The sequence below is a fragment of the Lutjanus erythropterus genome, chromosome 8 (genome assembly GCF_056507025.1).
Source record: "Lutjanus erythropterus isolate fLutEry1 chromosome 8, fLutEry1.hap2, whole genome shotgun sequence".
Taxonomy (NCBI): Eukaryota; Metazoa; Chordata; class Actinopteri; order Lutjaniformes; family Lutjanidae; genus Lutjanus; species Lutjanus erythropterus.
The window spans coordinates 27,144,120-27,150,119 of NC_139324.1; positions in this window are offsets into that span (position 1 = coordinate 27,144,120).

Consider the following 6,000-nt stretch of genomic DNA (forward strand, 5'->3'; position numbering starts at 1 on the left):
TTATTCATAGTCACACTGGCTATATTTACATGCATACAATATTCTGTTTTTTCCCTTATTTTGAAAAAGGTCATATTTGTACTAAGCTGCTTACATGGCTAATCAAAATCAATATTCCTTTAATATTCCCATTTACATGCACCTGTGCGTATTCTGACTATGGATACTTCTTTTCGTCAAATAATGTTTTCTCAGTGTTTTCCACCGGTGTTGAAATTGTTTGACAGTGCAAACAGCCTTCCTCTTTCATTCATTTGACCCCCTTACTGAAAAGGTCAGCATTGCAATATTTGTGCAAATAAAACAATATGTTGATATCAACTGATTAAAACAATATAATATAAAAAACAATATAATATAGAAGTAGGTGTGTTTCTCCGTCTTACCACAAATGTTAGATTTTCTTTTGTGGACACATTTCTACTCCAGCTTTGCAAACTTTGGTTAGTTGGTTTCTTTACAGCACAGAGCAGAAGAGGCTGTGTGTCGCAAACTGCAGTAAAATCCAAACTGAGATGCATATTCTGTATTTGCTGTTTACGTGCAAAGAATGCTCCTAAAACCAGAATAATGCCAGAGTATTCAGTCTAAACCAAAATATACCACATTCAAAATTCAGAATATCCAACCAGAATATGTTGTTTACATGACCCTTATAAATTAAGAATATTGCTATATTCTGAATATTAGTGGTAAACCAGCTTGCATGTAAATGTAGCCAGTGTAGAAAACTAACTAGCTTAGTTACCATTAGCAACAAAGTGTATGAGCATCAGTAATCAATATCATCAGTAAAGACTAGCTAATCAACCTAAAGCTAAAATTTCCACATTATTTTCAAGCTAGCTGCTTTATTTTTTACACAGAATAAACATTAAATTCATTTAGGTTGACAAAACTCTTCACTGATACATGCTAACTACTAGCTAGTCAGTGGCCAACCCATAGCCAAGCTTTGCTAGCTCCAACAAGGTGTGTGCATGCTCATAGGGTGGTTATAGCAAGTAGCTGTTGCTACTGTTGGAAATGAGGCCTACTCCAGCAATGTTACTAAGACATAAAAAAGTCTTAAAAAAAAAAAAAGTGAAAATACTTTGTTTTGAATACAAGCCATCCAAAGAACACCATTCAGAAAAGTTCACCTCAGCCAACATGTTGAGTTAAACATACATTTGTACAGCTCACCTTAGGCTTTGGGCCTGTGTAAAGTCACAGTACAGTGATAGCAAGTTGAGGATAAGTGAGGAATCACAGGCAAGGATTAGCATGTGCAGCAAGACAACACAAAAGAGCAGCAAACCCCACCATCTGCAGAGCCACCCCTTATATACCCTGCCAGTACCTGACTGGGACTGGACCAAACCACCAGTGGGGGAGCTCACAATACAAACATAAAAAAAGACAAACAGATTTAGATTTTATACAGTTGTATTCAAATATGGCTGACCATTTACACAGACAAATGTCTATGTAAACACTAGCTTCAGGAAAAACACATTTGTCATGAACAGATATATGTTCCCCCTGCCCCTCAGACATAGTAGAACCAGGAAGTATAAGTACACATTCAATCCCCTGTAGACTCTTTTGCATGAGAACCAGAGAACCAGTGAGGAGGTAAGACAACACCTTGATATGGTAACAATGTTAGCATTGCTTACCTTACCATCGAAGTACAGACAGTAGTGATGGGCAGATGAAGCCTTATGAAGTTTTGAGGCTTTCTTTCTATTTGTGATGAGAAAGATTCAAAGCTTTGGGGCTTCAGCACACACAGTGGCAGTGGTGGTTTGTTAAAGTTAGAGCAGTCCTTCAAAACTGGGGCTGAACCACCATTATTACATTATATCTCGCTGATATTAATAGTTTTAATATCATATGTCTGCAATAAAAGTCCAAGGTGTCTGCATGTTATTAAATCTGCAAACTTTAAATAAGAACTGCTGTATTAAATATAGATTTTATTGTACAACATGTAACAGTAAAATAATTATGCATTTTCCAAAAGGTGCAGATTAAAAATATTTTTGATGACACCAAACATTAATGTAGTTGAGTTTGAGTGCCACTGTGGGCTCATGTTTCTAAACTTCATGGCTGATATTTGTGTGATATCTCATATGAGTCACAGTGTGATGTGGCTGGAGAATTATATTAATTATATTAGGCTATTATTTTATTACATTATTATCTGGCATCATGAAGAAATTATGATTATGTCTTTCAGATATAGCTGACATTGCCACATTTCTCAGTTATTCCCCTTATCCCATTCATCTGCCAACCACACAGTTCAGCAGTTTCATTTTCAAAACTCCAAAACTGAATGAAGTGTTGTCTGAACACCAGTGATGTCATCAGTCACATGATATTTTTCATTCAACACAAGCTTTGGCACAACGTATTGAAATAGTGGGTTTCACAGGAGTGAGACACAAGCATTGCAGATTTGGTATCATCCATTAATGCTCATGGTTACTGGCTAACCAGCTCATGTATCTTTTCATATTTTGTGTAGGTGGGACTGACTTCTATGGCGGCTGAGAGCTGCAACCAGAGTATTGGCAATCGTTTTACAAATCCAACATGCCACTCCTGCCCACTGATGCCCTGCGAGTTTTACTACTTCTGCGAGCCAAGTGACTCACTCACCTCCCTGCAGAGCTTCACTGCATTTTACACAGCATTAGAGACAACACCCTTTTTATTTTTGAGCTGCCTTAAGGTGGTTTTGTATTTTTCATGCCAGGTTGCTGCTGAGACCCTGTAAAAGGTTTTATATTGTAGTTTAGCCAAAGGTACCGCTAGAGCATCTTCTCAAAAACAACACATTGAGAGTATAGGTCTATCATGTAGAGTCCACAAGAACTATAAGTGTTTCTGATCCAGCAAGATGCAGGTACTGTGTTTAAAAAACAGATGGCCAGTATGTCTATGTATGTCTATGTATACTCTAAAATACTATAATGTCAATGTTGAAGGGTTTTTTTGTTTAACAAAATTTAAAATCTGTATGCTGCTGTGTTTGTATGTGCTTTTGTGTGGCTATGTGTGATTTTGCTCTGTAACAATTTCTTTTGGTACTCAAGATCTCTTGCAAAAGAGAATACTTGATTAACTAAAGGCTATACAGAAACTTGGCTTACAGACAGGTATGCCATGTTGCTATGTCCCTACTTTCCAGAGTGGGACCGTTGTTGCCGGTCATCCCCCTCTCATCCGTTGTTTCCTGTGTGATGGCAAAAAAAAAACACAGTTACTTTAAAATCATTAGTAAGTAACTTAAAAAGAGCAGTAGGACATTTCTGTTTGTCATGACTGAACTGGCAAGCCAACTTAATAATAATGTTTCAGTTCTGCAGCATGTGATGTGAACACAGGCTAAACTTGTTTCTTAACCGCAATGAGGTTTTTGACTGCCCATGACTGACGTCTGCACATACTGTACATCAACAACAGATGGAAATTAGCACTGTGCTATATCTGGTGTACCAATACATTTGGTACACTGTCCTTGTTTTAAATAAACCAAGAAATGAACTGTCAGGTCAAACTTTGTTCGGACCCAAGGATTTAAACAAAAATGTTATTAAAGTACCATATTTTTGAGCTTCTTTAGTATTATCTTTCAAAAAAACCTGCAAAGGACAGTTTAACAGGTAGTTAAAAAAATCAGCTTTCAAGTCGTCAGCTAAGCCATTATGTTAATCAAACTGTATATTATTATTAGTCAGATGTCAAAGCTGTTTAAAGGACAGCTGAAGTTGTCCTTATCGACTATATGACCAAACACCACAGCCCTGCTAACCCATGAGCCGGCAGCAGTCAGCCTTTCAGTGCCATTTTGTAGTTGACAAAAATTCATGGTTCCTAAATGATGTTTCTTGACTTCAGTTATACCCCAACTTTTCTTTTGGTGCCACCATGTTGACATTTATGACTTTTACTGAACTATCTCAACAACTATTGAATGGATTGTCATTACTCTTTTTCCAAAGTTACAGTCTGTTTAGTACCAAACATTTGTGTGTTATACATTAATGCTTTCACTGGACAAAGAAATGAGAGTATTGTTTGAAGACAGAAAATGTGAACCTATCCTTTAAATTCAGATTACTGTTGTCTGTCAGTAGAGGATTATTTGTATTACTTTAATATTTCTCTGTAATTCTTGACAACAAGGTGCAGCACTTTTTGATGGCCCACGGCCAGTATTAAACTTCTGCCTTTGAACATCATCAGATGTCTTCTGAGGAAGATTTTTCATGTCCATTTTCAATTTCTTACCTGTGGGCAAAGTGGATGATATGTTGTGCCCTTTCAATTTGTTTTTTTTCATTTGAAGTGAATTAATTACAAACTGATGTCTAAGCTGTTTTCTTTTAAAGAGCCAAAATATGGTGTTTACCTGTTGTTAAAAGTAATAATCTCATTCTCATTGAAGTTGCTGAAATGTGTTCTTTTTTCTGTTTCCATTGTTTGGTCCAATTTTACTCCTATAATTTCACCACATAATGGCCTTTTTGCAATTTGCTCCAGCTTTTATGAGCACCCTCCAGCCAATGTTGGACTCACATACTCACTAATGAATCCAGCTGTTTAAGTTATATTCGTAATTGTATGCGGTAAACCTGCCCATCTAAAAATCAACAGGGAAATTTACTGGCATTTTACAATGCTGGATTTGTTGGATTAGATATGGGTCTTGATAAAGAGTGAATTTTGTGTCCAAATAGAGTGTAGGGTACGCACATACAAAAAACCTCTACAGGTGCTGGAACAAAAACCAAACCAAAAAAAGTCAGACAAAAGGTTAAGGGCCTTGCTCAAGAGCACCTCAGTGGTGGTAATAAGGGAGGGGGAGCCTTACACTTACCCCACCCAGATTTATCCTGCGGGGTGAGGGGGACTGAACCAACAACCTTCTGGTCATAGACTGCCTTCTCTAACCTTTAGGCCACCACTGCCCATTTTCAACTGAATAGACATGATGAAAGCACACTGACGAATATTATAATCTTTTTCTGTCAAATTCTGCCAATAAATCCATAGAAAACTTAGATACCGGACCTTCAACAGAGCAATGTTTCAGTTTAACAGATCTTTATCAGGCAATTGAAAATAACTTAATAAATCTACTGCTTCCTTTACATCTGAAACAGATTAAAGACAGTTTGAAGAAATTCTATCAGAACATTCTTAAGATATCTAGTTAATGAAAATCGGACGGACAAACGCAGATGCATACTAAGGAAATATGGGGGGAAAGCAGGATCTCTGCAGATCCAGCCACAACCACACAGTTCTAATCTGTCATAACTGATCATTCAAAGGGAATATGTTTATATGAGTCTATACTAGGGCTGCACAATTAATTGCAATTGCAATAAAATCGCAATACGGTCAAGTGCAATACTGAAATCGCAGAATGAGGTACTGTGGTGCTGCATAGATGACCTGGCCTAAAAAATCTTGGTCTCAAGATGAAAGAAAACATGTTTGTTTGGTACAGACCTCAATAAGCATCACATCATCATCATTTATTTGTTTGTTTTCAGTGGAAATGAAACTGTATTGCAATCACAATATCAGTCAAAATAATTTCAATGTCTTTTACCAGATTGTGCAGCCCTAGTCTATATCTGTTTTCTAAAGAAAATGTTGCATTATACCTTTAAATTAACAGTTTTGGAATATTGCCCAACTCTAACAGCACTCTGACTTTTACTAGCTAGTTACTTCTCATAATACTACAGCCACCACTACCACTATTACTACAGCAGTAGCCCAGCTAAGTGTTTCCTGACCATCAAAAAGAGCACAAGACATAAAACTCAAACCCTGAAGTTGCCACGTTAACACTGTGCGGGGATTCAATATTTTCTTTTAGGTGACTTTATGTCTTATGCAGCTGTCTGCCAGCGCACATCTAGCATGATAACATTACCATGCAGTGGTCCCAGCAGACACAGATTCCTGTGAAGGCCCAGCGGCTCTCAT